This window comes from Oncorhynchus gorbuscha, linkage group LG23 (assembly GCF_021184085.1).
Source record: "Oncorhynchus gorbuscha isolate QuinsamMale2020 ecotype Even-year linkage group LG23, OgorEven_v1.0, whole genome shotgun sequence".
NCBI classification, from domain to species: domain Eukaryota; kingdom Metazoa; phylum Chordata; class Actinopteri; order Salmoniformes; family Salmonidae; genus Oncorhynchus; species Oncorhynchus gorbuscha.
In genome coordinates this window covers 67835140-67853782 of record NC_060195.1, presented here as the reverse complement: position 1 = coordinate 67853782, position 18643 = coordinate 67835140, and the positions used below count along the sequence as shown (strand labels likewise).

General features: G+C 42.7%; 1 protein-coding gene across 1 annotated transcript in view; it reads left to right on the top strand.

Annotated features, from left to right (window-relative positions):
* LOC124010813 (filamin A-interacting protein 1-like) overlaps positions 1–18643 on the top strand; it is a 96795-nt gene that overhangs the window by 28239 nt on the left and 49913 nt on the right. The window lies entirely within an intron of this gene.

The following is an 18643-nucleotide window of genomic DNA, read 5'->3' as shown; positions in this document are numbered from 1 at the left end:
AGAGGGTAGCCTATAGCTAGATATCTAAACAGAAGGATTAGAGGGTAACCTATAGTTAGATATCTAAACAGAGAGATTAGAGGGTAACCTATAGTTAGATATCTAATTTAACAGAGGGATAAGAGGGTAGCCTATAGCTAGATATCTAAACAGAAGGATTAGAGGGTAACCTATAGCAATGGATATCTAAACAGAGAGATTAGAGGGTAACCTATAGCTCGATACCTAAACAGGTGGATTAGAGGGTAACCTACACCTCCAGATATCTCAACAGATGGATTGGAGTGTAACCTCTAGCTGGGTATCTAAACAGGTGGATTAGAGGGTAACCTACACCTCCAGATATCTCAACAGATGGATTGGAGTGTAACCTCTAGCTGGGTATCTAAACAGGTGGATTAGAGGGTAACCTACACCTCCAGATATCTCAACAGATGGATTGGAGTGTAACCTCTAGCTGGGTATCTAAACAGGTGGATTAGAGGGTAACCTACACCTCCAGATATCTCAACAGATGGATTGGAGTGTAACCTCTAGCTGGGTATCTAAACAGAAGGATTAGAAGGTAACATATAGCACCGGATATCTAAACAGAGGGATTAGAGTCTAGCCTATAGCTACAATGTAATTTATTTCAATAAAACACAAAATATGTTGCTGTAGTTTGTTTATAAATCATAAAGGTACTGTATACTAGCTGAAGTGTACATAAAACTACAATATTTATTAAGTACAAACACATCGTTTTGTGAACATGTCTCATTACCGTAACAAATTCCTGTAAAATCTCCAATCAGTTTTTCAATAAAGTGTTATTCCCCACAATGCGTCATCTAGAGGAGTAAGTTAGTTAGTTAGTCCTTAGTTAAGGACATGTTTTTTGCTTATATGCCTTCAGGATGAGGTTCTTATTTTCCAACAGCCCTTTGTTTCTATCTTTTTTGGACTTTGAAAACTGTCACGGTAACGAGAGTTTTGTGGAAATTGTGCTACAATACATCATGTCTGATCCAAAAAACACAAATAATTATTATGAAAGAGACAAATACAGATCAAGAGAATCTCAGTGATCTAAGAGGAAATTGTCTAATTGTCTGTGTGCACCTGGGTATGTGCATTGCATACGTGTGTGTGTGTGTGTGTGTGTGTGTGTGTGTGTGTGTGTGTGTGTGTGTGTGTGTGTGTGTGTGTGTGTGTGTGTGTGTGTGTGTGTGTGTGTGTGTGTGTGTGTGTGTGTGTGTGTGTGTGTGTGTGTGTGTGTGTGTGTGTGTGTGTGTGTGTGTGTGTGTGTGTGTGTGTGTGTGCAGGGGAAAAAGAGGAGTGTGTTAAAAGCACACCTGCATCCTCACCTTTCGACCTCTCTGTTTAACAGCCTCCCCACTCCTTCATTCCCCGTCCCGCCAACCCTCCTCCCCACGAACGTAAAGTGAAGTCATCGCCATAACCCTATCTGTATACCGGGACAGAAAATACTCATTTTAAAGACCATGGACTGACTTCTGATAAGAACTAAGTTCATGGTAAATACATTGCGGTCTATGGAATGTGTAGAGTGGGCTTGAAATACAATATTAGTCTGCGTTACTCAAACAAGTGTTTCAGGTAGTGTGGGTCCATGTGGGACAGGTCCCACAGTCAGGGTCTGGAGAGCAGAGAAGTTTCATGGGAGGATGGGTTTTGTCTGCCAGGACCATTACGTGTGTAATCGGCAAGATTTAATCGTCACCAAGTGAAGTTGAAGTCGGAAGTTTACATACACCTTAACCAAATACATTTAAACTCAATTTTAAGAATATGAAATGTCAGAATAATAGCAGAGAGAATGATTTATTTAAGATTTTATTTCTTTCATCACATTCCCAGTGGGTCAGAAGTTTACATATACTCAATTAGTATTTGGTAGCATTGCCTTTAAATTGTTTCACTTGGGTCAAACGTTTCGGGTAGCCTTCCACAAGCTTCCCACCATAAGTTGGGTGAATTTTGGCCCATTTCTCCTGACAGAGCTGGTGTAACTGAGTCAGGTTTGTAGGCCTCCTTGCTCCAATACCTTGACTTTGTTGTCCTTAAGCCATTTTGCACAACTTTGGAAGTATGCTTACGGTCATTGTCCATTTGGAAGACCCACCAAGCTTTAACTTCCTGACTGATGTCTTGAGATGTTGCTTCAATATATCTACATAATTTTCCTACCTCATGATGCCATGTGTTTTGTGAAGTGCACCAGTCCCTCCTGCAGCAAAGTACCCCCACAACATGATGATTCTTTAGCTTGCAAGCCTCCCCCTTTTACCTCCAAACATAACGATGGTCATTATGGCCAAACAGTTCTATTTTTGCTTCATCAGACCAGAGGACATTTCTCTAAAAAGTACAATCTTTGTCCCCATGTGCAGTTGCAAACCGTAGTCTGGCTTTTTTAATGGCGGTTTTGGAGCAGTGGCTTCTTCCTTGCTGAGCGGCCTTTCAGGTTGTGTCAATATAGGACTCATTTTACTGTGGATATAGGTACTTTTGTACCTGTTTCCTCCAGCATCTTCACAAGGTCCTTTGCTGTTGTTCTGGGATTGATTTGCACTTTTCGCACCAAAGTACGTTCATCTCTAGGAAACAGAACTTCAAATCAATTTATATAGCCCTTCGTACATCAGCTGATATCTCAAAGTGCTGTACAGAAACCCAGCCTAAAACCCCAAACAGCAAGCAATGCAGGTGTAGAAGCACGGTGGCTAGGAAAAACTCCCTAGAAAGGCCAAAACCTAGGATGAAACCTAGAGAGGAACCAGGCTATGTGGGGTGGCCAGTCCTCTTCTGGCTGTGCCGGGTGGAGATTATAACAGAACGTGGCCAAGATGTTCAAATGTTCATAAATGACCACCATGGTCAAATAATAATAATCACAGGCAGAACAGTTGAAACTGGAGCAGCAGCACGGCCAGGTGGACTGGGGACAGCAAGGAGTCATCATGCCAGGTAGTCCTGAGGCATGGTCCTAGGGCTCAGGTCCTCAGAGACAGAGAAAGAAAGAGAGAAAGAGAGAATTAGAGAGAGCATACTTAAATTCACACAGGACACAAATTCACATTACAGAGCAGAGCAGTGCATAAATAAACATACCAACAAACATACAGACAGACACACACACACACACCAACCCTAGGTCCTTCTGCATTCCTGGTCGGTCATAAAAAGTGGAATTAGATTTTGGCATCTGGCCCAGACCATGAGATCATGTGATATAATCCCCATGGCAACCACTACACCTCAACATAAGCAGACAGACTGACACACGCACGCATGGATGTCTTCCCAGACAGACCCCTCAAGCCAAACCCGACAAGACCTCTGTGTAGAGACAGGATCTGTCCTTCCTCTCCTCCCAGGGGGACGTAGCCCTTCGTCCCTCTGTCAACAGCTTGTGTCACGCTACTTGAACGAGGCCTGAGACTCTAAACAGATTCCTCTATTTGTTTTGGCCGCTGCGTGGGAGTTCGATGAGGAGGAGGAGGTTTGGATGTTTGCATCCAGCACAGGGTTGTGTTGTATTTTCATGTGTCTTGTAATTCATCATCCAGTTTCACCCCTCGTCCTTTCTCTTTCTGGGGACGAAGGGCTACGTCCCCAGGTGTCATGTCAAATGTCACTGTGTGTCTACTCTGTACTCTGGGGCTCATGAAGTTGGGATCATTCTTGGTATGAGTTGTAGCCATGCTGGCTTGAAGGTTATGTTTTAATTCAATGAGCTATACTGTAGGTGTGGTGACAGAAATTATAATGTAGTGACGCAATATACTTAAAGTTCAAGTTCACTCATGACAATCTCAAGAGGCACTCCTGCAAAATAAAACATTTAAAAGTCAACACTTGTTTATCTCTAGATAACTAAAGTTGATTTGATTGCATCACTTGGAGCACTGCAAAGCACTGTGGCTTAGTATTTACACTCCCTGCTATAGGCCCACACGACAGCAACGGAAATATAGGTCTACAATAACGTCATATATAGAGGCATTTTAGAATAGCATACTTTATGGCCGTACTAAAACATCCTGTTCGCCTGACCCGCTCCTGAACATCTCTCTGGTCAGCATGGAGGAATTACAGCCGTGTGTCCCCAGCAATTGATTTATCTCAGAGTTGTGGAATTCCCAAATGAGTTCTCTGTTGTAGCAGGAAACTCAGGGAAAGGTTTTATTGCCCGGCGCCCCATCCACCTCAGAGTCTGAACTGTGATCGCTGCCCGTAACCAAGGAGATCACCCTGCTGTTTGTAAACAATTCATTTTCTAGGGGCTGGCGCTGGATGGAAAAGCCTGTAGGCCTTTCCCACTTTCAAGTTCCCAGTATTTGGAGAGAAAAGTAGCCCTTATTCGCTACAAGCTAGTAACCACACATGCACAAACACTTACTTATATTAACACTAACTTTAACATAATAACACGTGTAGATAGTTGGCATGTTGGAATTCAGGATGGGAATATCCAGATAATTAAGAAACTCCATAGGCACAGCTATAAACAGTTAGGAGGTAGTACTCCGTGCATGACTGTGGTATGCACAGTGTCCGGGGCCAAGGAGCTGGTGTGAAATACTTTAGGAGAGTGATAAAGCTGAGTCATGGAGTAGAGTATAAAGCATCATGGATGATTGATGATGGTCAAATACAGAAGGACAGTAAGGTGGTATCAAGGCTACGCCTCAGCTGCTAACTGTCCTGTATCACTAGGTTACGCCGCGGCTGCTAACTGTCCTGCCGCCCCAGGGTTAACTGTCCTGGGGCGGCAGGGTAGCCTAGTGGTTAGAGCGTTGAACTAGTAACCGGAAGGTTGCAAGTTCAAACCCCTGAGCTGACAAGGTACAAATCTGTTGTTCTGCCCCTGAACAGGCAGTTAACCCACTGTTCCTAGGCCGTCATTGAAAATTAAAATGTGTTCTTAACTGACTTGCCTAGTTAAATAAAGGTAAAATAAAAAATCAGTTATACCTCGGCTGCTAACTGTCCTGTATCACTAGGTTATACCTCGGCTGCTAACTGTCCTGTATCACTAGGTTATACCTCGGCTGCTAACTGTCCTGTATCACTAGGTTATACCTTGGCTGCTAACTGTCCTGTATCACTATGTTATGCCTCAGCTGCTAACTGTCCTGTATCACTAGGTTACGCCGCGGCTGCTAACTGTCCTGTATCAGTAGGTTACACCTCGGCTGCTAACTGTCCTGTATCACTAAGTTACGCCTCAGCTGCTAACTGTCCTGTATCACTAGGTTACACATCGGCTGCTAACTGTCCTGTATCACTAGGTTACACATCGGCTGCTAACTATACTATATCACTAGGTTACACATCGGCTGCTATCTGTCCTGTATCACTAGGTTACACCGGCTGCTAACTGTCCTGTATCACTAGGTTATACCTCGGCTGCTAACTGTCCTGTATCACTAGGTTATAACTTGGCTGCTAACTGTCCTGTATCACGAGGTTATACCTCGGCTGCTAACTGTCCTGTATCACTAGGTTATACCTCGGCTGCTAACTGTCCTGTATCACTAGGTTATACCTCGGCTGCTAACTGTCCTGTATCACTAGGTTATACCTCGGCTGCTAACTGTCCTGTATCACTAGGTTATACCTTGGCTGCTAACTGTCCTGTATCACTAGGTTATACCTTGGCTGCTAACTGTCCTGTATCACTAGGTTATGCCTCAGCTGCTAACTGTCCTGTATCAGTAGGTTACGCCTCGGCTGCTAACTGTCCTGTATCACTAGGTTACACATCGGCTGCTAACTGTCCTGTATCACTGGGTTACACATCGGCTGCTAACTGTCCTGTATCACTAGGTTACACCGGCTGCTAACTGTCCTGTATCACTGGGTTACACATCGGCTGCTAACTGTCCTGTATCACTAGGTTACACCGGCTGCTAACTGTCCTGTATCACTAGGTTACACATCGGCTGCTAACTGTACTATATCACTAGGTTACACATCGGCTGCTAACTGTACTATATCACTAGGTTACACATCGGCTGCTAACTGTACTATATCACTAGGTTATGCCTTGGTTGCTAACTGTACTGTATCACCGGTGTCTGTGTCAGTGCATAGGTTAAGTCAGAGAGGATAGGCAGGGATGAATCTCCCATTGTCCCATTGTGATAAACAACAATACTGTGTGAAGCAGAGAATACTAACAGTCTTAACAAACTGAGGATGGGAATCTGTTACCTCCGGCATTTAGACTGGAGGGACCAGATATCTAATCAGAGGGATTAGAGGGTAGCCTATAGTTAGATATCTAAACAGAGGGATTAGAGGGTAACCTATATGATCAGATATCTAAACAGAGGGATTAGAGGGTAACCTATATGATCAGATATCTAAACAGAGGGATTAGAGGGTAACCTATATGATCAGATATCTAAACAGAGGGATTAGAGGGTAACCTATATGATCAGATATCTAAACAGATGGATTAGAGGGTAGCCTATAGTTAGATATCTAAACAGAGGGATTAGAGGGTAACCTATATGATCAGATATCTAAACAGAGGGATTAGAGGGTAACCTATATGATCAGATATCTAAACAGAGGGATTAGAGGGTAACCTATATGATCAGATATCTAAACAGAGGGATTAGAGGGTAGCCTATAGCAATGGATATCTAAACAGAGAGATTAGAGGGTAACCTATCGTTAGATATCTAAACAGAGGGATTAGAGGGTAACCTATCGTTAGATATCTAAACAGAGAGATTAGAGGGTAACCTATCGTTAGATATCTAAACAGATGGATTAGAGGGTAGCCTATATGATCAGATATCTAAACAGAGGGATTAGAGGGTAACCTATATGATCAGATATCTAAACAGAGGGATTAGAGGGTAACCTATATGATCAGATATCTAAACAGAGGGATTAGAGGGTAACCTATATGATCAGATATCTAAACAGAGGGATTAGAGGGTAACCTATATGATCAGATATCTAAACAGAGGGATTAGAGGGTAACCTATATGATCAGATATCTAAACAGAGGGATTAGAGGGTAACCTATATGATCAGATATCTAAACAGAGGGATTAGAGGGTAACCTATATGATCAGATATCTAAACAGAGGGATTAGAGGGTAACCTATATGATCAGATATCTAAACAGAGGGATTAGAGGGTAACCTATATGATCAGATATCTAAACAGAGGGATTAGAGGGTAACCTATATGATCAGATATCTAAACAGAGGGATTAGAGGGTAACCTATATGATCAGATATCTAAACAGAGGGATTAGAGGGTAACCTATATGATCAGATATCTAAACAGAGGGATTAGAGGGTAACCTATCGTTAGATATCTAAACAGAGAGATTAGAGGGTAACCTATATGATCAGATATCTAAACAGAGGGATTAGAGGGTAGCCTATAGCACCAGATATCTAAACAGAGGGATTAGAGGGTAACCTACATGATCAGATATCTAAACAGAGGGATTAGAGGGTAGCCTATAGCTAGATATCTAAACAGAGGGATTAGAGGGTAACCTACATGATCAGATATCTAAACAGAGGGATTAGAGGGTAGCCTATAGCTAGATATCTAAACAGAGGGATTAGAGGGTAACCTATAGCAATGGATATCTAAACAGAGAGATTAGAGGGTAACCTATATGATCAGATATCTAAACAGAGGGATTAGAGGGTAGCCTATAGCAATGGATATCTAAACAGAGAGATTAGAGGGTAACCTATCGTTAGATATCTAAACAGAGGGATTAGAGGGTAACCTATATGATCAGATATCTAAACAGAGGGATTAGAGGGTAGCCTATAGCAATGGATATCTAAACAGAGAGATTAGAGGGTAACCTATCGTTAGATATCTAAACAGAGAGATTAGAGGGTAACCTATAGTTAGATATCTAATTTAACAGGGGGATTAGAGGGTAGCCTATAGCAATGGATATCTAAACAGAGAGATTAGAGGGTAACCTATCGTTAGATATCTAAACAGAGAGATTAGAGGGTAACCTATAGTTAGATATCTAATTTAACAGGGGGATTAGAGGGTAGCCTATAGCTAGATATCTAAACAGAAGGATTAGAGGGTAACCTATAGTTAGATATCTAAACAGAGAGATTAGAGGGTAACCTATAGTTAGATATCTAAACAGAGAGATTAGAGGGTAACCTATAGTTAGATATCTAAACAGAGAGATTAGAGGGTAACCTATAGTTAGATATCTAATTTAACAGAGGGATTAGAGGGAAGCCTATAGCTAGATATCTAAACAGAAGGATTAGAGGGTAACCTATAGCTAGATACCTAAACAGAGGGATTAGAGGATAACCTATAGCTCGATACCTAAACAGGTGGAATAGAGGGTAACCTACACCTCCAGATATCTCAACAGATGGATTGGAGTGTAACCTCTAGCTGGGTATCTAAACAGAAGGATTAGAGGGTAACCTATATGATCAGATATCTAAACAGAGGGGTTAGAGGGTAACCTATATGATCAGATATCTAAACAGAGAGATTAGAGGATAACCTATATGATCAGATATCTAAACAGAGGGATTAGAGGGTAACCTATATGATCAGATATCTAAACAGAGGGATTAGAGGGTAACCTATATGATCAGATATCTAAACAGAGGGATTAGAGGGTAACCTATATGATCAGATATCTAAACAGATGGATTAGAGGGTAACCTATATGATCAGATATCTAAACAGAGGGATTCGAGGGTAGCCTATAGTTAGATATCTAAACAGAGGGATTAGAGGGTAACCTATAGCAATGGATATCTAAACAGAGGGATTAGAGGGTAACCTATATGATCAGATATCTAAACAGAGGGATTAGAGGGTAACCTATATGATCAGATATCTAAACAGATGGATTAGAGGGTAACCTATATGATCAGATATCTAAACAGAGAGATGAGAGGGTAGCCTATTGTTAGATATCTAAACAGATGGGTTAGAGGGTAACCTATAGTTAGATATCTAAACAGAGAGATTAGAGGGTAACCTATAGCTAGATATCTAAACAGAGGGATTAGAGGGTAACCTACATGATCAGATATCTAAACAGAGGGATTAGAGGGTAGCCTATAGCTAGATATCTAAACAGAAGGATTAGAGGGTAACCTATAGTTAGATATCTAAACAGAGAGATTAGAGGGTAACCTATAGTTAGATATCTAATTTAACAGAGGGATAAGAGGGTAGCCTATAGCTAGATATCTAAACAGAAGGATTAGAGGGTAACCTATAGCAATGGATATCTAAACAGAGAGATTAGAGGGTAACCTATAGCTCGATACCTAAACAGGTGGATTAGAGGGTAACCTACACCTCCAGATATCTCAACAGATGGATTGGAGTGTAACCTCTAGCTGGGTATCTAAACAGGTGGATTAGAGGGTAACCTACACCTCCAGATATCTCAACAGATGGATTGGAGTGTAACCTCTAGCTGGGTATCTAAACAGGTGGATTAGAGGGTAACCTACACCTCCAGATATCTCAACAGATGGATTGGAGTGTAACCTCTAGCTGGGTATCTAAACAGGTGGATTAGAGGGTAACCTACACCTCCAGATATCTCAACAGATGGATTGGAGTGTAACCTCTAGCTGGGTATCTAAACAGAAGGATTAGAAGGTAACATATAGCACCGGATATCTAAACAGAGGGATTAGAGTCTAGCCTATAGCTACAATGTAATTTATTTCAATAAAACACAAAATATGTTGCTGTAGTTTGTTTATAAATCATAAAGGTACTGTATACTAGCTGAAGTGTACATAAAACTACAATATTTATTAAGTACAAACACATCGTTTTGTGAACATGTCTCATTACCGTAACAAATTCCTGTAAAATCTCCAATCAGTTTTTCAATAAAGTGTTATTCCCCCACAATGCGTCATCTAGAGGAGTAAGTTAGTTAGTTAGTCCTTAGTTAAGGACATGTTTTTTGCTTATATGCCTTCAGGATGAGGTTCTTATTTTCCAACAGCCCTTTGTTTCTATCTTTTTTGGACTTTGAAAACTGTCACGGTAACGAGAGTTTTGTGGAAATTGTGCTACAATACATCATGTCTGATCCAAAAAACACAAATAATTATTATGAAAGAGACAAATACAGATCAAGAGAATCTCAGTGATCTAAGAGGAAATTGTCTAATTGTCTGTGTGCACCTGGGTATGTGCATTGCATACGTGTGTGTGTGTGTGTGTGTGTGTGTGTGTGTGTGTGTGTGTGTGTGTGTGTGTGTGTGTGTGTGTGTGTGTGTGTGTGTGTGTGTGTGTGTGTGTGTGTGTGTGTGTGTGTGTGTGTGTGTGTGTGTGTGTGTGTGTGTGTGTGTGTGCAGGGGAAAAAGAGGAGTGTGTTAAAAGCACACCTGCATCCTCACCTTTCGACCTCTCTGTTTAACAGCCTCCCCACTCCTTCATTCCCCCGTCCCGCCAACCCTCCTCCCCACGAACGTAAAGTGAAGTCATCGCCATAACCCTATCTGTATACCGGGACAGAAAATACTCATTTTAAAGACCATGGACTGACTTCTGATAAGAACTAAGTTCATGGTAAATACATTGCGGTCTATGGAATGTGTAGAGTGGGCTTGAAATACAATATTAGTCTGCGTTACTCAAACAAGTGTTTCAGGTAGTGTGGGTCCATGTGGGACAGGTCCCACAGTCAGGGTCTGGAGAGCAGAGAAGTTTCATGGGAGGATGGGTTTTGTCTGCCAGGACCATTACGTGTGTAATCGGCAAGATTTAATCGTCACCAAGTGAAGTTGAAGTCGGAAGTTTACATACACCTTAACCAAATACATTTAAACTCAATTTTAAGAATATGAAATGTCAGAATAATAGCAGAGAGAATGATTTATTTAAGATTTTATTTCTTTCATCACATTCCCAGTGGGTCAGAAGTTTACATATACTCAATTAGTATTTGGTAGCATTGCCTTTAAATTGTTTCACTTGGGTCAAACGTTTCGGGTAGCCTTCCACAAGCTTCCCACCATAAGTTGGGTGAATTTTGGCCCATTTCTCCTGACAGAGCTGGTGTAACTGAGTCAGGTTTGTAGGCCTCCTTGCTCCAATACCTTGACTTTGTTGTCCTTAAGCCATTTTGCACAACTTTGGAAGTATGCTTACGGTCATTGTCCATTTGGAAGACCCACCAAGCTTTAACTTCCTGACTGATGTCTTGAGATGTTGCTTCAATATATCTACATAATTTTCCTACCTCATGATGCCATGTGTTTTGTGAAGTGCACCAGTCCCTCCTGCAGCAAAGTACCCCCACAACATGATGATTCTTTAGCTTGCAAGCCTCCCCCTTTTACCTCCAAACATAACGATGGTCATTATGGCCAAACAGTTCTATTTTTGCTTCATCAGACCAGAGGACATTTCTCTAAAAAGTACAATCTTTGTCCCCATGTGCAGTTGCAAACCGTAGTCTGGCTTTTTTAATGGCGGTTTTGGAGCAGTGGCTTCTTCCTTGCTGAGCGGCCTTTCAGGTTGTGTCAATATAGGACTCATTTTACTGTGGATATAGGTACTTTTGTACCTGTTTCCTCCAGCATCTTCACAAGGTCCTTTGCTGTTGTTCTGGGATTGATTTGCACTTTTCGCACCAAAGTACGTTCATCTCTAGGAAACAGAACTTCAAATCAATTTATATAGCCCTTCGTACATCAGCTGATATCTCAAAGTGCTGTACAGAAACCCAGCCTAAAACCCCAAACAGCAAGCAATGCAGGTGTAGAAGCACGGTGGCTAGGAAAAACTCCCTAGAAAGGCCAAAACCTAGGATGAAACCTAGAGAGGAACCAGGCTATGTGGGGTGGCCAGTCCTCTTCTGGCTGTGCCGGGTGGAGATTATAACAGAACGTGGCCAAGATGTTCAAATGTTCATAAATGACCACCATGGTCAAATAATAATAATCACAGGCAGAACAGTTGAAACTGGAGCAGCAGCACGGCCAGGTGGACTGGGGACAGCAAGGAGTCATCATGCCAGGTAGTCCTGAGGCATGGTCCTAGGGCTCAGGTCCTCAGAGACAGAGAAAGAAAGAGAGAAAGAGAGAATTAGAGAGAGCATACTTAAATTCACACAGGACACAAATTCACATAGGACAGGAGAAGTACTCCAGATATAACAAACTGACCCCAGCCCCCTGACATATAAACTACTGCAGCGTAAATACTGGAGGCTGAGACAGGAGAGGTCAGGAGACACTGTGGCCCCATCCGATTACACCCCCGGACAGGGCCAAACAGGAAGGATATAACCCCACCCACTTTGCCAAAGCACAGCCCCCACACCACTAGAGGCGTATCTTCAACCACCAACTTACCATCCTGAGACAAGGCCGAGTATAGCCCACAAAGATCTCCACCACGGCACAACCCAAGGGGGGGCGTCAACCCAGACAGGAAGATCACATCCGTGACTCAACCCACTCAAGTGATGCACCCCTCCTAGGGACGGTATGAAAGAGCCCTAGTAAGCAAGTGACTCAGCCCCAGTAATAGGGTTAGAGGCAGAGAATCAGAGTGTAAAGAGGGGAACCGGCCAGGCAGAGACAGCAAGGGCGGTTCGTTGCTCCAGAGCCTTTCCATTCACCTTCACACTCCTGGGCCAGACTACACTCATATGACCCACTGAAGAGATGAGTCTTCAGTAAAGACTTAAAGGTTGAGACCGAGTCTGCGTCTCTCACATGGGTAGGCAGACCATTCCATAAAAATAGAGCTCTATAGGAGAAAGCCCTGCCTCCAGCTGTTTGCTTAGAAATTCTAGGGACAATTAGGAGGCCTGCGTCTTGTGACCGTAGCGTACGTGTAGGTATGTACGGCAGGACCAAATCAGAGAGATAGGTAGGAGCAAGCCCATGTAATGTTTTGTAGGTTAGCAGTAAAACCTCGAAATCAGCCCTTGCCTTGACAGGAAGCCAGTGTAGGGAGGCAGCACTGGAGTAATATGATCACATTTTCTGGTTCTAGTCAGGATTCTAGCAGCCGTATTTAGCACTAACTGAAGTTACTTGTCTCCTTCCTGAGCGGTATGACAGCTACGTGGTCCCATGGTGTTTATACTTGCGTACTATTGTTTGTACAGAGGAATGTGATACATTCAGGCGTTTGGAAATTGCTCCCAAGGATGAACCAGACTTGTGTAGGTCTACAATTTTCTGAGGTCTTGGCTGATTTCTTTTGATTTTCCAATGATGTCAAGCAAAGAGGCACTGAGTTTGAAGGTAGGCCTTGAAATACATCCACGGGTACACCTCCAATTGACTCAAATTATGTCAATTAACCTATCAGAAGCTCCTAAAGCCATGACATAATTTCCTGGAATTTTCCAAGCTCTTTAAAGGCACAGTAAACTTAGTGTATGTAAACTTCTGACCCACTGGAATTATGATACAGTGGTGAAATAATCTGTCTGTAAACTATTGTTGGAAAAAATACTTGTGTCATACACAAAGTAGATGTCCTAACCGACTTGCCAAAGCTATAGTTTGTTCACAAGAAATTTGTGGAGTGGTTGAAGAACGAGACTCCAACCTTTGTAAAGTGTATGTAAACCTCCGACTTCAACTGTATGTCAGAGCAGACTACAGTCTGAATTACAAGCAGCAGCTCCTGTCGAGAGAGAGAGAAAAAGAAAAAGAAAACACTTTGGGTGATTAATGATGTCAGAGAGAGAGTGAGAGGCAGGCAAGTCATCAATGTAAAGGTCAGGCGCCTTTGACAAACTTTGTTTCCATTCAGTAAGAGAGAGCCTGAGTCTAGTTCTGCCAGGTCTGTGACCTCATCAAGCCGAGGGCACAGTGCGGCCTTATAAACCCAACCTCACATCCCCCCAAACTCACAGGACTCTTTCCGAGGTCATTACTCTAGTAATAATCACATCAGCATGTCAGGATACTTGTCAAATGATTTTCTAGTCTGTTTTAGACTAAGTCTGTGTTGAGGAATGATGACTGTGTTACAGGTATGTTACAGATATGTTACAGGTCTTTCAGGCAAGCTTTGTGTACTGGCTATAGAGGCAGTATCCACAGTACCTACCTGTACTAGGTAGAATCATGTGTGTGTGTGTGTACTGATATTACTTCAAATGCAAGGTATAGGCCTATAGACATGCACAAGCACGAGTCCATGTTGCGTGCATATGGTAATGTCCTCTCTGCCAAAGCAATAGCTAATCCTCTGCAAACAGTATGAAGTGCTGTTTATCATTACATCCCCTTTTGGCTGTGATCCTGCTCCTATTGTGGACCTGTAGAAGACTGAGACAATGAGATGTGAAAGGGCCTGAGCCGGTTTGACACAATGACTGTGTTTGCTTCCCAAATTGTAACCTATTCCCTATGCGTTGCACTACTTTTGACCGGGGCCTATTGGTCTCTGGTCAAAGGTAGTGCACTATGTTGTTAGTACTGGGCCATTTGGGACTCACCCTGTTCAGCTGGCCAGATTAGTAGGAGAACAAATCATGATTAAATGTAATCTCTCTGGGCAGATTCACACACGTTACAAACTCTTTCATTCATCGTGTCACAGAGTATGAATATACTAGTCTGGTCAGTTTACTACACGGAGGGGGAGAAAACTGTCATGGCATTGGGCTTTCTTCAGTGTTCCCACTGGCCACAGACTTCAGTTCAACATGGAGATTTAATTTACATTGGGTTGAGTTGTCAACTAATGTGTTAAACAGAACATTTCACCATATCGTTGGATTTAGGTTGAAAGGTGGGTAAACAAAAAGAAGACGAAATACCCTGACGTTGAAATCCAATCAGTTTTCCATGTTGATTCAACGTCATTGCATAGACGTTTTTGGTTGAAATGACGTGGAAACAACATTGATTCAAGCCGTTTTGCTCATTGGGTTTACTGTAGTGTATCAGTATGTCATAACAATCACCTTCCTTATACAGTTGTAGGTGAGTTGACTTTAAAGGTACATTCTGGGGATTGGAATCTGTTCAGTGGTCATTTCAATGTTACAGAATGTATCGTTATGAACTCTCCCCAGTATTATACTTGACGTGAAGATTGTTGTTTGCTGTTCAGAACACTATGGAGGAGGGAATGTTCTGGTAAAATAATCCCATTGTGGTGCACCTCATCATCATTAGCAGTAGAAGAGGCCGTGCAAGGGCTCTTACCTCATATGGTGACTAACTAATTGTGTTCTGGCAGATTCCTCTTCTCACCTTGGCCAAGCTGACAGGCAGCAAAACAAAGTATGCTCATCGAATCAAATCAAATCAAATTTTATTTGTCACATACACATGGTTAGCAGATGTTAATGCGAGTGTAGCGAAATGCTTGTGCTTCTAGTTCCGACAATGCAGTAATAACCAACAAGTAATCAAACTAACAATTCCAAAACTACTGTCTTATACACAGTGTAAGGGGATAAAGAATATGTACATAAAGATATATGAATGAGTGATGGTACAGAGCAGCATAGGCAAGATACAGTAGATGGTATCGAGTACAGTATATACATATGAGATGAGTATGTAAACAAAGTGGCATAGTTAAAGTGGCTAGTGATACATGTATTACGTAAGGATGCAGTAGATGATATAGAGTACAGTATATACTTATGCATATGAGATGAATAATGTAGGGTATGTAACATTATATTAGGTAGCATTGTTTAAAGTGGCTAGTGATATATTTTACATCATTTCCCATCAATTCCCATTATTAAAGTGGCTGGAGTTGAGTCAGTGTGTTGGCAGCAGCCACTCAATGTTAGTGGTGGCTGTTTAACAGTCTGATGGCCTTGAGATAGAAGCTGTTTTTCAGTCTCTCGGTCCCAGCTTTGATGCACCTGTACTGACCTCGCCTTCTGGATGATAGCGGGGTGAACAGGCAGTGGCTCGGGTGGTTGTTGTCCTTGATGATCTTTATGGCCTTCCTGTAACATCGGGTGGTGTAGGTGTACTGGAGGGCAGGTAGTTTGCCCCCGGTGATGCGTTGCGCAGACCTCACTACCCTCTGGAGAGCCTTACGGTTGTGGGCGGAGCAGTTGCCGTACCAGGCGTTGATACAGCCCGCCAGGATGCTCTCGATTGTGCATCTGTAGAAGTTTGTGAGTGCTTTTGGTGACAAGCCAAATTTCTTCAGCCTCCTGAGGTTGAAGAGGCGCTGCTACGCCGTCTTCACGATGCTGTCTGTGAGAGTGGACCAATTCAGTTTGTCTGTGATGTGTATGCCGAGGAACTTAAAACTTACTACCCTCTCCACTACTGGTCCATCGATGTGGATAGGGGGGTGTTCCCTCTGCTGTTTCCTGAAGTCCACAATCATCTCCTTAGTTTTGTTGACATTGAGTGTGAGGTTATTTTCCTGACACCACACTCCGAGGGCCCTCACCTCCTCCCTGTAGGCCGTCTCGTCGTTGTTGGTAATCAAGCCTACCACTGTTGTGTCGTCCACAAACTTGATGATTGGGTTGGAGGCGTGCGTGGCCACACAGTCGTGGGTGAACAGGGAGTACAGGAGAGGGCTCAGAACGCACCCTTTTGGGGCCCCAGTGTTGAGGATCAGCGGGGTGGAGATGTTGTTGCCTACCCTCACCACCTGGGGGCGGCCCGTCAGGAAGTCCAGTACCCAGTTGCACAGGGCGGGGTCGAGACCCAGGGTCTCGAGCTTGATGACGAGCTTGGAGGGTACTATGGTGTTGAATGCCGAGCTGTAGTCGATGAACAGCATTCTCACATAGGTATTCCTCTTGTCCAGATGGGTTAGGGCAGTGTGCAGTGTGGTTGAGATTGCATCGTCTGTGGACCTATTTGGACTGTAAGCAAATTGGAATGGGTCTAGGGTGTCAGGTAGGGTGGAGGTGATATGGTCCTTGACTAGTCTCTCAAAGCACTTCATGATGACGGAAGTGAGTGCTACGGGGCGGTAGTCGTTTAGCTCAGTTACCTTAGCTTTCTTGGGAACAGGAACAATGGTGGCCCTCTTGAAGCATGTGGGAACAGCAGACTGGTATAGGGATTGATTGAATCTGTCCGTAAACACACCGGCCAGCTGGTCTGCGCATGCTCTGAGGGCGCGGCTGGGGATGCCGTCTGGGCCTGCAGCCTTGCGAGGGTTAACACGTTTAAATGTCTTACTCACCTCGGCTGCAGTGAAGGAGAGTCCGGATGTTTTCGTTGCAGGCCGTGTCAGTGGCACTGTATTGTCCTCAAAGCGGGCAAAAAAGTTATTTAGTCTGCCTGGGAGCAAGACATCCTGGTCCGTGACTGGGCTGGTTTTCTTCTTGTAGTCCGTGATTGACTGTAGACCCACTATGTTTGTGGTTTTGTACCTAGCGTATGCAGCAACATTAAAAACCATGTTCACAGTTCATATATAGACTACATCACAACAGTAAAAACCATGTTCACAGTTCATATATCGACTACATCACAACAGTAAAAACCATGTTCACAGTTCATACATAGACTACATCACAACAGTAAAAACCATGTTCACAGTTCATATATAGACTACATCACAACAGTAAAAACCATGTTCACAGTTCATACATAGACTACATCACAACATTAAAAACCATGTTCACAGTTCATACATAGACTACATCACAACAGTAAAAACCATGTTCACAGTTCATACATAGACTACATCACAACAGTAAAAACCATGTTCACAGTTCATACATAGACTACATCACAACATTAAAAATCATGTTCACAGTTCATACATAGACTACATCACAACAGTAAAAACCATGTTCACAGTTCATACATAGACTACATCACAACAGTAAAAACCATGTTCACAGTTCATACATAGACTACATCACAACAGTAAAAACCATGTTCACAGTTCATACATAGACTACATCACAACAGTAAAAACCATGTTCACAGTTCATACATAGACGACATCACAACAGTAAAAACCATGTTCACAGTTCCTACATAGACTACATCACAACAGTAAAAACCATGTTCACAGTTCATACATAGACGACATCACAACAGTAAAAACCATGTTCACAGTTCATACATAGACGACATCAGCAGTTCCATAACTGGTGTTTTTGTCTAGTGCTCTTCTGAGAAGTTCAGAGATAATTCCAAAAACATCATCATCTCAAACCGTGCTTTCATTTGGCTTGCTTGAATAACTGGTACTTTCCAGCAAAAGTCTCTCTTTGCACATTCTTGTTCATTTTTGTTTACTTTATTGTTGGACTATAACATGATCTGGAGGGAGTGAAATAGGTGAGAGCTTCCAAAGGAAAGTAGGCTCTAAAAATAAAGTGCTTCCAACGTTTCTCTGAAAGTAGTGTACAAAGCCCGTATAGATATGCCAAAGGGAGTGATCCAGTCTAGGATTGGAACCCTAGAATCTCCCAGTGAGAGGTTCTAAACAGAAGTATAGTTCTCTCACAGTATAGGTTTCCCAGCACTCCTACGTCCAACCATTACAGTCATGGAACAGGACAGCCTGTGTGACTGTCAAACCCAACACTGACCAGTAGCGTGGGCCCTCGCAAATGTTTACTCTCAAAACACACAGCTTTGTCAGGGAAGTGAGCGAACAACAGCCAGAGTTGATATGGAGACATGCC